Source organism: Rhinatrema bivittatum, chromosome 9 (assembly GCF_901001135.1).
Source record: "Rhinatrema bivittatum chromosome 9, aRhiBiv1.1, whole genome shotgun sequence".
Taxonomy (NCBI): Eukaryota; Metazoa; Chordata; class Amphibia; order Gymnophiona; family Rhinatrematidae; genus Rhinatrema; species Rhinatrema bivittatum.
In genome coordinates this window covers 101,483,626-101,499,842 of record NC_042623.1, presented here as the reverse complement: position 1 = coordinate 101,499,842, position 16,217 = coordinate 101,483,626, and positions in this window count along the sequence as shown.

Here is a 16,217-nt window from a genome sequence, read left to right as displayed (position 1 = left end):
GGTGTTTTCGCATGTGTTAAGGGCTTAACACATGCGAAAAGCACCATTAATGTATTTGATAAGCTCTTAATGCATGTGAAAATGCCTTTAACACATGCGATCGCACCATAACGTATGGTATGATGCAAATCCAAAAAAGGGGATGAGTGGGCTGGGTTAACCATTTTGCAAAGTCCTATTGCATAGCTTTAATGCTCATTTGAACTACACCTTTTTCAGTAGTGTTAAGCCATGTGATAGGTTGTATTGTATTTTGTGATGTGTTCTCAAAGGCCTGTTTTACTAGTTTTGGAGCTCCCGGAGCACTAGCTATAATGCCATCAGCCTAGATAGGTATTTATATCCCTATGAGAGGGCCCCCTTGTAACTCGAGGTGAGGTTTAGGGTAGGGGTTAGGGACCACTTTGACATTCAATGTGAGATGTATGAACAGAACAGTGTTCTCTTGTGAAGATTTGATGACCCTCGGAGTGAGGAAACTCACCCAAAGATGAGATTTGTGCAATGTTCTCTCAACCTAGCTTGATGTTACCCAGGTAAAGATAACTTCAATATTCAGAGTTAGCCAGATGATTTATCTGGCTAAGTCTAATCAGGCCAAAGAGCTGTCCTAAAGTTAGCCAGCTATACTTAGCCTGCTAACTGTAGCAGTAGCACTATTGAATATACCTCCAAAGTTAGCCAGCTAAAGGGTGAATTTTAAAAGCCCTACATGTGGCAAATTTGGGAGATACATGAATGATTGGGATGAGCACGGGCCATGTGGATTTTAAGAGGCCTGCAGCCACTTGTGTATCTCCAAGTGCACGCAATGAAAAGGATTTTGCATAAAGGGGCAGGCCAGGGGTGGAGTCTGGGCAGGGCATGGGTAGGGCATGTGCAGTTCAGGATAGCGCCATTAAGTCCGAATCGTACATAAGCGCGCAGGTAAAAGGGAGGCAGGTTAGGTAAGGGGTTTAAGAAAACTGCTCCTTTACAGGGTGAACTGGGAGGGAACAAAGAAAAAGGCCCTAATTCGTCACCGCACGCATATGCTAACATCCCCTCACTTACGCATGTGAGATGGCATTTGCATGCACATGCACACATCAATAAAAAAATCATGTGCGTATGTGCGTGTGGGTAGCAGATTTTATAACATGCATGAATAGACAGGTGTATGCTAATGGTATAAAATCGGTGTGTCCATCTGTGCATGCCGGCAAACGTGCACACATGTGCGCCTGCATGCAACTCTTAAAATCTACCTTTAAATTTATCCAGCTAACTTTACTATCTGGACTGTGTCCTAATATGGACCTCCATCTTTATAATTCCCATTTTGGGCCCTATAAAATTATTGGTCCATGTCATTAATTACATCTTTTTTATTTGGGCCGAATCAGGGGTTTTCCTTCAATCTTTTAGAGAGTAGCTTTACTCTGCGGATGTTAATCGGTATTTCAATATACAAAATCATGAATATTTTTTGAACCTTTGTACATAGCCTTCCTCTTTTCATTTTGTTTTATCCTCCTCCCACAATTTATGCTACTCCCAGTTGAATCTATTAAGTAAATTCTTAGATTTCTTGTATACTTTCTGTTTTTTGTTCTTTGTAAAGGCCATGCCTATTTGATACTCATTGTTCTAAGTTATCTGTAAACCGATACGATGTGCAAACAGTTGCCGGTATATAAAATCTTTAAAATAAACAAACAAATAAATAAATAAATAAATGATATAATTTGTGGTTTTGCAGATTTTTAAGTCTATTGCTACATTAGTAACTAATTTATCATAAACCTACAGACAGAAATTCTTTACTATATTTTTCCATGATATTACCCTCGACGGCTATGTGAAAATATCCCTACCAGTCTATTTTCAAGATTATATCACCTGTGTACTACTCAAGAATATAGGTGCCAATCCAGATGAACATATGATGGAGAGATTTTTGCAGAGAGGGTATATCTATCTAGTGTATTCCAGCAAGGTTTTAAGAGGGCCCTTTATGCCAATAGAGACATTTTTCTTCAAACTAAGCAAAAATCTCCAGTATAACATATGGTGTGTATGTTACCATATACCTTAAGATCTCAGAATGTCCAACATACTATTCTTCATCATTGGAATTTACTGTCCATACACAAACTTTTAAAAGAAAGATCTATTTTTCTGTGAAATAGGGATCAGAATTTAAGGGTTATATTAGTGTCAATGGTGCAGTGTGAGCAACAATGTGTACAATCTACACAGTGTGGCTTCTTTCAATCTACAAAATTTTCAGTTTGTGTAAATTCTTACAAGGTATATTATATGTTTTTCAACATCCTACCTTACCTTTAAAATATTATCTTCAGGGATTTTTTTATTGTGACACTCCACAAGTTGTTTATGCCATCATATGCCCCTGTCAAAAGATCTATATAGAGTGAACAAAAAACCCTGTGAAATTTCATATGATCCAACATAAAAGCTGAATTTGCATTAAGAAGCTAGAAGCACTGGAAACTAAACACTGAACAGAGGCACAACATGCTACTGAAGATCTAAAATGTTTTTGTGATACAGCAGGTGATATTGAAATGAGGTAGTAAACTTTCTTTGAGTCTGCAACTTCAGTAGCAATTTTTTTTTATAATTACAGTACATGGAATAAAATAGATCTATATGGGCTTAATGAAGCTCTAGAAATTGAGACTTTTTATGATGATATATGTGCCTTTAGTAATGGATATAGCTTCAAATTAAGCATTCCAGCTGATTGGTTGAATTTGCATTCAAAATGGCTACATATATTATTCAGTTACTCATGGTTAATCAGGACACTTGCACATGTTAGAAATGCTTGACATCTTGGTATATGGGATTTATTTTTGCAGGATGGGGTGCTGTATAACAATATGTTTTATGTGTTTGATTCAGTTATTTCTGCAATATTTTTCAGCTTTCTAAAAATTGTCATGGTTCATGGAGCTATTGTTTTAAAGTCACTGTGAAATGGGCTCTCAATAGACTATTTATTTCCATTCCAAAGAGCCTTAAAAAAAACCCAAGAGAAACAATTTTAATGATGGACCACAATACTTCAGTTGACTCACTCTCACATTATTGAGAAATAAATATCTAGCAAGTTGTAGGTAACACTGCATTAGTTTATTAAAAAGTAGATTTGTACATTCATGTGAAACAAATGCATAAAACACAACAAATATGTCCATATTTGTTTCATTTGTGGACCCGCAAAATGAATGCTTGGGTCCCACAAACGTAACAAAAAATATTCATCTGTTTCCCATTCAAGTCTATGTCTATGCTCTATGTAAGTAAACAGGTGGAGGTAACTATAGCAACTATAGGTAACTTAGGGGTGGATTTATCAAAATGCGGTACGTACCGCATGCGATAGCAAAAGGGGCGTGGTGTATGCTAACGGACCGCATCGCAAATGGCGAAGGTACTCACCGCATGGTCACGGCTGCTATCACAGAGCCTAACGCATCTGAAAGAGGTGTTGTTAAAATTGGCGTTATGGCTCTGCGATACCTCTTCGCAGGCAGGCTAACCCAGCCCACTCTCCGCCCAGGTTTTGAATTTGCATCCCCTCTCCGCCCCTACTCCTCCCAGTTTTTGCATTTGCATCGCACCATACGATATGGTGCGATCGCATGCGGTAAACACGTCTTCGCATGCGTTAAAGGCCTATCGCATGCGAAAACGGGGCTTTTTCGCATGCGATAAGCCCTTAACGCATGCGAAAACGCCTTACCGCATTTTGATAAATGACCCCCTTAGCTATGTAACTTCACAACCTTGTCAGAGCATAGGTAGGACAAGTTGTTAAGGGGACTGGCTAGAAGACAAATCAAGGTATAGTATCTTTTTAAACAGCTTATAGCTGCTATCTGGATCAAGTAACTCTTACCTACTCACACAGTAAAGTCAGAACAAGTGCAAGAATCACTCTGAATTTCCTCCCTAACTGTTGGCAGAGAAAGAAGTCTTTGTAGCTGCTCTCACAGAGTTTTAAGAAAAGCTTAGAGACTTTGGGATTTGGCAGTGGTAAAGGGCTGCTTCTGGTCCATGTGCTACAGTAATTTCACACTGCTAGTGCACTGATGCCGATTTTAATTTTTCTCTTCACTTAAGGAAGATCAAAGTAGGAGACATTGTGGAGAATGCAGCAGTGCTAGTGGTTTTTTTTTTTTATCTGTCTCTGACTGGATACCAGTGAGGTGAGCACACAGAAACCGAAAAGAAGGCTGCCAGTCAATTTAGTTCTGTTTAACTAACAGCTTTTTCCAATGTGCAGTCAATTAGGAATGAATGAATACAGCACAGCACACTACAATGTATATATCTGTGTGTGCTTGTGTGACAGACAGCTCTCCATACAGTGTGGGTGGTGAGCAGGGATATAAAGTTACAGCATCAAAAAATAAATTCATTTGTAATATCCAAACCCATAGTAGGCAGTCCACTTCAACAAATTCCATCATGTCAGAAAAAGAGAAAAGAGAGAGTGTTGACACCCTTGATAGGGGCAGAAGCATTGTGCAGATACAGTCAAGTCTAATAGCAGTGATTAAAAAAAAAAAAAGCTCTAGTGCTGCCCCTAAATTGAAAATAAACTTTTCTAGCTGAAGAATGGCAGGAATGGAAAGCACTGGCAGCTCAAGACAGAAGCAGTAGAAATTTGGAGAGCATGCACCTTAGCCACTAATTCCCTTTCCTTCTTGATTTGGAGCAGAGGGAAAAGGTGGGAGAGCCATCTAAGGCAGAGAATAGCAGGACAGGGGTATGGACTGGGGCAGCAGAAGTGCAACAGCCAAAACCAGTTACACAATCCTCTACATTGGTTCCTGCTTCTGAAACAATAGAGGAAGTATTTTCAACAGCTAATGATGAGAAAGAATCTTGTCTGGGATTCTCTGAATCAGAACTTGAGATGCTAGTAGCAGGAGAAAATTTGGAGGATTAGTCAGTAGCATCTTAGCCTTCTGTATGGTAATAGAGGAGATAGATAATGAGACTGACAGTGATGAAAACAACCCCCAGCAAGAGCAGACAGTGCAGGCAGAGAGTATGAGTAATGCCCCTGGCATTTTTCCTAGAGATGTTTGAAGCGCGAACCTTTTGGTTTGGGCCTCATTTTCGGCCCACCACAGGAAATTTCGTATTTCCCGCAGTTTGGGCCTTTTAAATTCGGGGGGACCTGAATTTCAGTTTAGTGCGCACTAACTCCCCGTTAGTGCGCACTAACTCCCATTAGTGGGGCTAACATTTTTATGTTAGCGTGCACAAATGGGAGTTAGTGGGCACTAAACCAAAAAATGAATTTTTTCTGAAATTTTGGGAAAAACTCGTTCGGGTTTCAGGGTCCCCGAACCAGGAAAAATGCACATCCCTAATTTTTCCTCAGGGCCTACCCTTAACTTCAACTCTTGTTGGGATCCTGGTCGCGGGTCCCGTGACCGGGCCCTTACCTACTCCAAGACCACCCGACTAGCTGCTGCAATCCCCGATGCATTTCGGGCCTGTTCGGGCCTCCTCCGCAGTGGCGTCTCCACGAGGGAGTCACCGCTGAGCTCCTCTCTTAGCTCTGCCCCCTTAGGCATGCGTGTGCGCAAGGAGGAGGAATTTAAAGGGACAGTAGCGGGAAACCTCGGCCAGCCCCCGGGATGACGTCAGACGCGGCAGGGTATTTAAACCCAGCTCCTGCATTGAAACATTGCCTTGCAACGAGGTTCAATCCTGGGAGTCGCCTAGTTGCAGATCCAGCCTTCATTCCTAATCCAGCCTTCGTTCCTGATCCAGCCTTTCTTCCGGATCCCACCTTGCCCTGATGCTTTGGCCTGATTTCCTGGTTCCTGACTCCGGTATGTCCTTGGAATTCCTGACTGCTGCCAGCCCTGACCTTCGGACCATCCACCCTTCCTGCTTGCTGTCACTTCCAGGAGACCGCACCTAAGTCCAAGCAGCTCGGGTCCTCACGGGCTCCTCCTGGGGGGACCTCGGGCTTCCAGTGGTGAAGCTCCGGATTTTTCTCCTGGCTCCTTTCCACCTCCCGGCCAGCTCTTCTCTGCGGAATCCTCTTCAACGTTCCTCCATCATCACAAGGCCAGCCCAAGGGTCCACAGATCGTAACAGTTTACAAGGCCATGGACCCAGCAGATATTTCTGGGCTACAAGCCATTCCAAGAATGACACAATGCCTGCAGCAACAGCAGCACTGTTTGGACATGCTGGCAGCCACCACAGAGTGATTAGCTAATCGCTTGGATGCCAATCCCCCGGAGGCTCCTCCAGTGCACCTTCCAGTTCCAGTCCTTGGGCCAGCCACCTCCACACAGTTACCGGCTCCCCCTTGCTACTCTGGTGAGGCCAAGCACTGTTGGGAATTTCTCAACCAATGCTATATCAGGTTCTCTCTTCTGCTGAATCAGTTTCCTTCTGATTCTGTGAAAGTCGCTTACATCCTGTCATTACTGGATGGAAGGGCCCTGGCCTGGGCTTTGCCCTTGTGGGAGCACAATGATCCCATGCTGAGTAACCTCCAGCAAATTGTGCTCAACTTCAAAAAAGTGTTTGATGAGCCCGCACGTCACTCCATTGCTACCACGGAACTCTTACAGTTGTGCCAGGGATCCCAGTCACTAGCAGATTACGCCATCTGCACACAGATTTATGCACACAGATTTATGCACACAGATAATCCTGGAGGGATTATCTGTGTGCATAAAAGACGAACTAGCAGCCAGAGACCTTCTGGATGATCTCAATACTCTGATCGATCTGGCAGGGAGAATCGACCGCCGTCTCCAACAAAGGGCTTATGAGGTTCGCCCACCTTGGAGACAGGTGTTATGCTCTGGCTCCTGTGGAAGGAGGAGTTAGCAATCTGTTATGCTCTACTCCTCAAGAAGGGAGGAGTTAACAATCTGTTATGAATCTGTTGCTGAAGACTCCTGATGGGGAAGGAGTAGCAATCTGTTACCAGCGGAGTGCTTGGAGAGGGCACTCAGCTGTAGAGGAATGTAGATAGGTGGATCCTTGGGCCGATGGCAGATGACTGCGCTCCCAGGAGGATATCCTGAGAGGGACCACCGGTTAGGCTTGGGCATGAAGACAGACACAGATAATTATTTTATTAGACAGGTTAGTAGAACCACCAGAGGTGGCAGTAGTGAGATGATATGCCTGGCAGGGCTCAAGACCCTCAGGTACTGGAACAGCGATCCCAGGGTTGCTGAGCTGTAGAGAAATTATAGATAGTGAGTAGGCAGGGTATGCTGTGTTCATAGCCAGAACTAGATGACAAAACTCACATAAGGTCTTAAAGAAGCTCAGTAGCTGGAAAGGGTTAGGCCCTCGAGGAGTGAGTACCTGGTTCCAGGGAAAGCTCTGAGAGAGAGATGGTAACTCACAAAAGTCTGTATCTGCGATAGCTTCCAGGCAGTAGAGAATCTTCAGAGTGTTCAGGAACATGGGCCCTCGAGGAGCGAGTACCGGTTCCTATCTGCAATCTGAAATAAAGAAAAGAGAGTGAGACCCCCGAGGTAAGTCCGAGGAGGCAGAGTAGCTTGGGAGAAAAGCCGAAGCAATCCCCTTGCTAACTCGATTCATTAGCAAATACTGAGACCTTTTATATTGGAAGCGGATGAAGTCATCTCAGGGGGATGCCTCCGGGGTTCGCGCCCTTGCGGGTACATTAATTGGAGCGCACGCGCATGCGCGCCCTACGTCATCGGGCAACATGGCGGATCCGCAGTTTCGAGCCGGTCCGGGGATGCCGGAGGGAGACGGCAAGAAGACGCCATGGCAGCTAACCGTCCATCAGAGCCGGAGGGAGTCGCCACAGAGGTAAAGAGGGCGGAGTGAGGGTGTCGAGCAGCGACGGACACAACAGTACCCGCCTTCAAAGGGCGATCTCCTCTTCGGGTACCGGGTGGTAACTTCAGACGATAGGTGACGTTGCCAATACGTTGAAGGACTGGAAATGGTCCCATGTAGTGAGGAGCAAACCGAGAGGAGGGTAGTTTGACTCTGAGGTGCTTGGTTGACAACCAGACCTTGTCTCCTAGCTTGAAGACTGGAGCTTGCGCATGGAGTGCATCATAGTATTTTTTAGCACGATCACTCGCTTTGATTAGCATATCCTTAGTCTGAACACATAGTTTATGGATATCATCAGCAGTGGATTGAGCTGCTGGGGACGTCACTGAGAGCTTCAGTGGAAGTGGCGGTATTGGGGAACGTCCAAAAACCACTTCAAAAGGTGACTTTCCAGTAGATGCAGCTGGATGAGAGTTGATTGCAAATTCAGCCCATGGAAGCAATTTGGCCCAATTGTTCTGTCGGGACGTGACATAGGCTCGAATAAACTGCTTCATCATCTGATTCATCCTTTCCATCTGGCCATTCGACTGTGGATGGTAGGCTGAAGTATAGTCTAGAGTGATGTCAAATAATTTACACAAGGCCTTCCAGAATCGTGCCGTGAACTGAGATCCATGGTCGGATACGATGTGTAAAGGTAGACCATGGAAACGGAATATGTGTTGTATAAAAGGCTTAGCAAGTTCCAATGCAGAGGGTATGCCCGGAAGTGCCACGAAGTGTGCCATCTTGCTAAATCAATCCACTGTCACCCAGTTGGTGTTCATTTCTCCGGATGTGGGTAGATAGACTACAAAGTCAGTAGTGATGTGCGACCAGGGCCGATCTGGAACTGGCAGAGGTTGCATCTGACCCCAAGGTTGTCCCGAAGTAAGTTTGTTCTTAGCACAACTGGTGCAGGATGCCACATAGGAGTAGGTATTCTTCTTGACGGTAGGCCACTAATATATTTCCTGTATCTTGAGCAGGGTTCACGTTGACCAGCATGGCCGGCCAGCTTGGAATTGTGCGCCCAAAAAAGCACTTTCTTCCTGAGATGCTTTGGAACAACAGTCTTACTGATGGGTACAGACTGGGTAGTAGCTAAAATGATTTCCTTTGGGTCAATTATGTTCTGAGGCTCATCAGGTATATTTTCCTACATCATCCTCTCATCAAGATCAGAGGAAGGATCCATTCTTTCTTCTGGTAGATCAGTATTAGTTCCTGAACCCATGGTATTCTCACAGGGCCCGTGTAGAGGAAGAACCTCAATCACCTCTTCAAAAGATCCATCTCGAGAGGATGCATCCTGGGGTGGCAGCTCTGGCCCTGCTGGGGTAGTAGATGTGCAGATAATAGGCGAGACCTCCTTGAAGCATTTCCCATGACATTCTGGGCCCCATCGTGAGAGATCTAGGGATGCCCAGTCAAATTGGGGTTGGTGCACTTGCAGCCAGGGTAACCCCAGGATGATAGGGTGCATGGCCTTTTCTAGTACAAAGAAGATTATTTCCATATGGAGTGCTCCGGTGTGAAGCATAACTGATATGGTCTCACAAGTCACGTCACCTGGCAAGGGCTTCCCGTGAATGGAAGGCAACAGTAGTGGATCTTTTAATTTGATGAGAGGGATCCTCAAGTATTCCACCAAATGTCTAGTAATGAAGTTGCCTCCTGCTCCTGAGTCCACCAGGGCAGGAGTCTGAACAGTGACTGGTCCATAGGTCAGGGAGACTGGGAGAGAGAACGGAGGAGAGGATGCAGTAAGGCCCAAGAACAGTCTTCCCACCGGACTTGAGTCCATCCGTTTCCCGAACAAAATGGGGCATGCAGAGACATCATGGTCAGGCAGACCACAGTACATGCACAGGCCGCGTTTCTTCCGGAATCTTCTCTCCTTTGAGGTCAAGTGACCATGCCCAAGTTGCATCAGTTCTTCTTTATCAACAGCAGGAATTGCTGGACCCATCCGAGGTGCAGGGGTACTGGCCTGTTTCAACCCAGTTAACACCTTAGGCCGGAGTTCCTTTACCTTGTCTCGGAGCCGACAATCAATCCAAGTAGCTAAGGCTAGTAAATCTTCCAGCAAGTCAGGTGTCTGGTGTGCGGCCAGCTCGTCTTTCAAGTGGGTATCCAGGCCTCTGCAGAAGAGAGTCTTAAGACATCTGGGGTCCCAGCGAAGTTCTGCTGCAAGAGTCTTGAATTCTATGGCAAATTCAGCCAATGATGTGTTGCCTTGCTTCAAGTCCACTAAAGCAAACCCGGCAACAGACATACGAGCAGGGTCATCAAAAATGGATTTAAACAAGTCCATAAATCCTTCTATGTCCTGCAAAATAGGGTCCTTGCATTCCCACAAGGTGGATGCCCACGACAAGGCACTCCCATCCAAGTATGACAAGATGTAGGTCGTCTTAGAGAGGTCCGTGGGAAACAATGAAGGCTGTAAGGTGAAATGCATACTGCACTGGTTCAAAAAGCTGCAAGTCTTCTGGAGTTCTCCGGAGAAATGAAATGGAGCAGCCAGTGGAACAGCAGTCTTTAACGTTACCTCCTGTAACTGACCTTCTTGGGTAGAAGCTGTGCCTTATATCTTCTGTGTGTGAAGCTGATGGAATGCTGCAGTAAGTTTCTCTAAAGTTTCTTGCTGTTTGAGATGCATTGAACCAGGCCTGGTACAGCCTGCAAGGTGGAGAGGTGTGCCGGGTCCATGGGGTTACTGACATCCCATACCTTAAGCTGGATTCCCAGGAGTACTGCTTCTCCAATTTAAAGCCAGATCCACTGGAGTTAGCAATCTGTTATGATCTGGCTCCTGTGGAAGGAGGAGTTAGCAATCTGTAATGAATCGGCTCCTGTGGAGGGAGGAGTTAGCAATCTGTTATGCTCTACTCCTCAAGAAGGGAGGAGTTAACAATCTGTTATGAATCTGTTGCTGAGGACTCCTGATGGGGAAGGAGTAGCAATCTGTTACCAGTGGAGTGCTTGGAGAGGGCACTCAGCTGCAGAGGAATGTAGATAGGTGGATCCTTGGGCCAATGGCAGATGACTGCGCCCCCAGGAGGATATCCTGAGAGGGACCACCAGCTAGGCTTGGGTATGGAGACAGACACAGATAATTCTTTTATTAGACAGGTTAGTAGAACCACCAGAGGTGGCAGTAGTGAGCTGATATGCCCGGCAGGGCTGAAGTCCCTCAGGTACTGGAACAGCGATCCCAGGGTTGCTGAGCTGTAGACAAACTATAGATAGTGAGTAGGCAGGGTATGCTGTATTCATAGCCAGAACTAGAAAATTGGGCATCCAAATGGCAGATGAAATTTAATGTGGATAAGTGCAAGGTGATGCATTTAGGGAAAAATAACCCATGCTATAATTACACAATGTTGGGTTCCATATTAGGTGCTACAACCCAAGAAAGAGATCTAGGTGTCATAGTGGATAACACATTGAAATCGTCGGTACAGTGTGCTGCGGCAGTCAAAAAAGCAAACAGAATGTTGGGAATTATTAGAAAGGGAATGGTGAATAAAACGGAAAATGTCATAATGCCTCTGTATCGCTCCATGGTGAGATCGCACCTTGAATACTGTGTACAATTCTGGTCGCCGCATCTCAAAAAAGATATAATTGTGATGGAGAAGGTACAGAGAAGGGCTACCAAAATGATAAGGGGAATGGAACAACTCCCCTATGAGGAAAGACTAAAGAGGTTAGGACTTTTCAGCTTGGAGAAGAGACGACTGAGGGGGGATATGATAGAGGTGTTTAAAATCATGAGAGGTCTAGAACGGGTAGATGTGAATCGGTTATTTACTCTTTCGGATAGTAGAAAGACTAGGGGGCACTCCATGAAGTTAGCATGGGGCACATTTAAAACTAATCGGAGAAAGTTCTTTTTTACTCAACGCACAATTAAACTCTGGAATTTGTTGCCAGAGAATGTGGTTAGTGCAGTTAGTATAGCTGTGTTTAAAAAAGGATTGAATAAGTTCTTGGAGGAGAAGTCCATTACCTGCTATTAAGTTCACTTAGAGAATAGCCACTGCCATTAGCAATAGGTTACATGGAATAGACTTAGTTTTTGGGTACTTGCCAGGTTCTTATGGCCTGGATTGGCCACTGTTGGAAACAGGATGCTGGGCTTGATGGACCCTTGGTCTGACCCAGTATGGTATTTTCTTATGTTCTTATGTTCTTACAAAACTCACATAAGGTCTTAAAGAAGCTCAGTAGCTGGAAAGGGTTAGGCCCTCGAGGAGTGAGTACCTGGTTCCAGGGAAAGCTCTGAGAGAGTGATGGTAACTCACAAAAGTCTGTACCTGCAATAGCTTCCAGGCAGTAGAGAATCTTCAGAGTGTTCAGGAACATGGGCCCTCAAGGAATGAGTACCGGTTCCTGTCTGCAATCTGAAATAAAGAAAAGAGAGCGAGGCCCCCGAGGAGCGAGTACCCCTGGTAAGTCCGAGGAGGCAGAGTAGCTTGGGAGAATTGCCGAAGCAATCCCCTTGCTAACTCGATTCATTAGCAAATACTGAGACCTTTTATATTGGAAGCGGATGAAGTCATCTCAGGGGGATGCCCCCAAGGTTCGCGCCCTTACTGGTACATCAATCGGAGCGCGCACGTGCACATGCCCTATGTCATCAGGCAACATGGCAGATCTGCAGTGTCGAGCCGGTCCAGGGACGCCGGAGGGAGACGGCAAGAAGACACCGCGGCAGCTAACCATCCATCAGAGCTGGAGGGAGTCGCCACAGAGGTAAAGAGGGTGGAGTGAGGGTGTCGAGCAGCGACGGACGCAACAACAGGTCTCATTGGCTCCAGCCTTCTCCAGGCCTCTGACGTCTCCCCAATCTCCCTCAATCTCCCATTCAGATCCTCAGTCAGAAGAGCCCATGCAGCTGGGACGTAGCTCTCTGACTTCAGAAGAGAGAAGACGATGTAGAACACTGGGCCTCTGCCTGTACTGTGGTGGCAAGGGCCACTTCCTAGCCCAGTGAAAGGAGCGTTCAGAAAATGCCAAAGCCTAGGCATCACTGAGGAGCTGTCCCTAGGCTGCATTAACCCTGCTCCTCAATGTACGGTCCAGGTAACCCTTGAGTACCCTGGAGGGACCTTTCTCTACACTCGCATTTATTGACTCCGGGGCAGGAGGGAACTTTATTCTGTCTGACTTGGTACAACAACTCCAGATTCCAGTCCTTCATCGTAATCCACCACTGTGGATTACTTCTATTCATGGCACCCTCCTTCCTGGTTGTGTCTCAGCCTCTACTCTGGTGCCAGCATCAGCCCCCAAAGAATTATAGAAGGACATCCTTGATCTGGATTTTGCTCAGTGTATTCCTGCAGTAAAGACATCAGGAGGTAAGGAAGTTAAAGTAAGAAAGTAGAGAACATAAGACAAATGAACTGGGACAACAAAAAGAAGATATAAATAAGTTAGATAAATGGGTATTCCAAATTGAAAAAATTCAGAGCCATCAGATTATCAAGGAAGATGAGATAAATAAGAGACTAGAAATTTAGAAAATGTTGTAAGATCACTGAATTTAAGAATTAATAATTTTCCGGTCATTAAAAAAATGGATCCGATTGAATTATTTAGGAGTTATGCATCTCAAGTTTTAAAAATCCCTGATAAGTTTATGCCGGTAATAGTAAAAGCTTTTTATCTAAGTAGTAAGAAAAAAAAGTCTGAATTAAAACAAGTAACAAAAAATGGTAATGAAAAAGAAATAGAAGTGGATTCCATAGACTTATCTGACTTATTGCAGAAATCACAAGAGGAAATTGAAATAAAAAATAAGAGAAACTTTATTGATACAATTTGCTTTTGCTATGGACAGAGACAATATATTGAGGTCCTTTTTTCTAAATAGATTAAACACTTTTTATAGTCAAAAAGTATGGATTTTCCCTGATCGTATTAAAGATACCCAGATTCGTAGAAGAAGTTTTCTACAGTATAGAAAAACAGTAGTAGATAAAGGGGGAATTTTTACATTAAAATATCCGTGTAAATGTTTCATTAAATTAGAAGGAAACAACTATATATTCTCGGATCCACAGGGCTTAAAAGATTTACTTGAGACTAAAGACCGGCAAAAATAAAATGGAAACTAGGTCAAGATAAATGTATATGTATATTTACTATACTTTATTGGATTTCCTTTTAGTATCCCGTTCAAAATGATAAGATTTCACTTTTATTGCCTTATTTGAATAATGCCAGAGAGTTGAAAATTATATGAATTGGAATGAGGTTTATTTAATACCTGTTGGATATTTTTCCAACTCTGTCATTAAGTTTATTTCATTGTAACTTGTTTATTGTAATTAATTATGAAAGCAATAAATAAAGAATGTTGCGATCCTGCCCGCGAGGAGCGCGGGCAGGCTCTTACCTCCATGAGGCCAGCCGGGCCGCTGATGCCACTGCCGCTGCGGCAGTCCCTCTGAGGTGTCCGGGCTCCTCCCCGGCCGCCCTCTGCTTCGTGCAGTGGGGCCGACATGCCGCGAGCGCTCCTTGCGGTCGGGACCCCCGCGGTCTCTCCTGGCTCTCCCCGGCGGGCTCGGCTGCTCCCGGGGTCCTCAGCCGGCAGGGAGGGCGTCCCTGCCGGTGCCCGTGCTGCAATCCAGGTCCTCGCCCTGCAGGGAGGCCGTCCCTGCCGGTGCCTGCAGCTCTCCACGTTTCTACAGCTTCCCCAGTTCTCTGCAGCCTGCCTCTCGGTTTGCTTCCGACTCCACTTCAGCCTGCAGCCAGCCTCAGACTTCGGTCTGCTCCCGACTCCGCTTCAGCTCACTGCCTGCCTCAGTCTCCGGTTTGCTTCTGACTCCGCTTCAGCCTGCAGCCAGCCTCAGACTTCGGTCTGCTCCCGACTCCGCTTCAGCTCACTGCCTGCCTCAGTCTCCGGTTTGCTTCTGACTCCGCTTCAGCCTGCAGCCAGCTTACCTCTCTGCCTTCCTGCTTCAGTCTTCGCGGCTGGGAGCCACTAGCAGCCTGCCACCTTTCCACCTTCAGAGCAGTCCTGCTCCGCGGCCTGCCTGACTCCCTTGAATCTCCACGTGGTCGGGAGGACGCCGTCAGCTTCCAGCTTGTCTCCTCAGCTTCTTAGGGCGCGGGCGCGCTCCCCTCTACTCCTCTTCAAGGGCCAGCTAGGTGTGGCCCCCTGCTGGCTCCTCCCAGGGCGTTGTCATCATCAGCCCTACTAAAGGGCCCAGCTTCCAGTCTAACATTGCCTTCGCAAGGAGTTGGTCACTCCTGGGAGTCTTCCATCCTTGCTCCAGGAGTTGTCCGTGTTCCAGCCTTCTGCAAGGTCCAGTGTTACTCGTGCTCTGTTGGAGCTCCTCGTCTCATCTGATGTTTACCTGCTGTTCCAGTCCCGATGTCTCCTTGATGTACCAGCCCTGATGTTTGCCTGTCCATGTTCCTGCCTTTGGCCTGTCTTCCAATCCGATCCTGTGTTCCAGTCCAGTTGATGCCTTGCCTTGCCTTTGGCTGCCGGTGTGCAGCAATCCCTGCTTCAGGCTGCCGGTGTGCAGCATACTCTGCTTCAGGCTGCTGGTGCGCAGCAAACCCTGCTATAGACTGCCTGTACTGCAGCTACCTGCCTTACCCTGTTCCTGAATCTCCTAAAAGCTAGCACCTCGTTCCTGTTCCTTAAGATGTCCTGGTGCCTTGCGGCAAGCCATGTCGTGGTCCGTGACCAGCCCCATGGGCGGGCTGAGTAGGGCGCTTCGTGATGCAAGCCTTGCACCTCGTTCCTGAATCTGTGGTTCTTCAAGATATCCTGGTGCCTCGCGGCAAGCCATCTCGTGGTCCGTGACCAGCCCCTTGGGTGTGCTGAGTAGGGTGCTTCGTGATGCTAGCCTTGCACCTCGTTCCTGAATCTGTGGTTCTTCAAGATATCCTGGTGCCTCGCGGCAAGCCATGTCGTGGTCCATGACCAGCCCCTTGGGTGGGCTGAGTAGGGCGCTTCGTGATGCAAGCCATGCACCTCGTTCCTGAATTTGTGAGCTACCCTTACCCTATTCCTGAACTCTCTGAAAGCCTGGTATCCTGCGGCAACCGCTGTCGTGGTCCGTGACCAGCCCCGCGGGCGGGCTGTGTAGGGCGCTCCATGTTGCCAGGCTCGTACCTCACCCTTGAGTCTCCTGTATGCATCATACCTCGTTCCTGATTCCACGTCTCTTCCTCCAGTACCTTGCTTCTGAGTTTACGTCAGCACGTCCAGTACCTTGTCTCTGAGTCCTCGACTGCACTTCCAGTACCTTGCTTCTGAGTTTACGTCAGCACGTCCAGTACCTTGTCTCTGAGTCCTCGTCTGCACTTCCAGTACCTTGCTT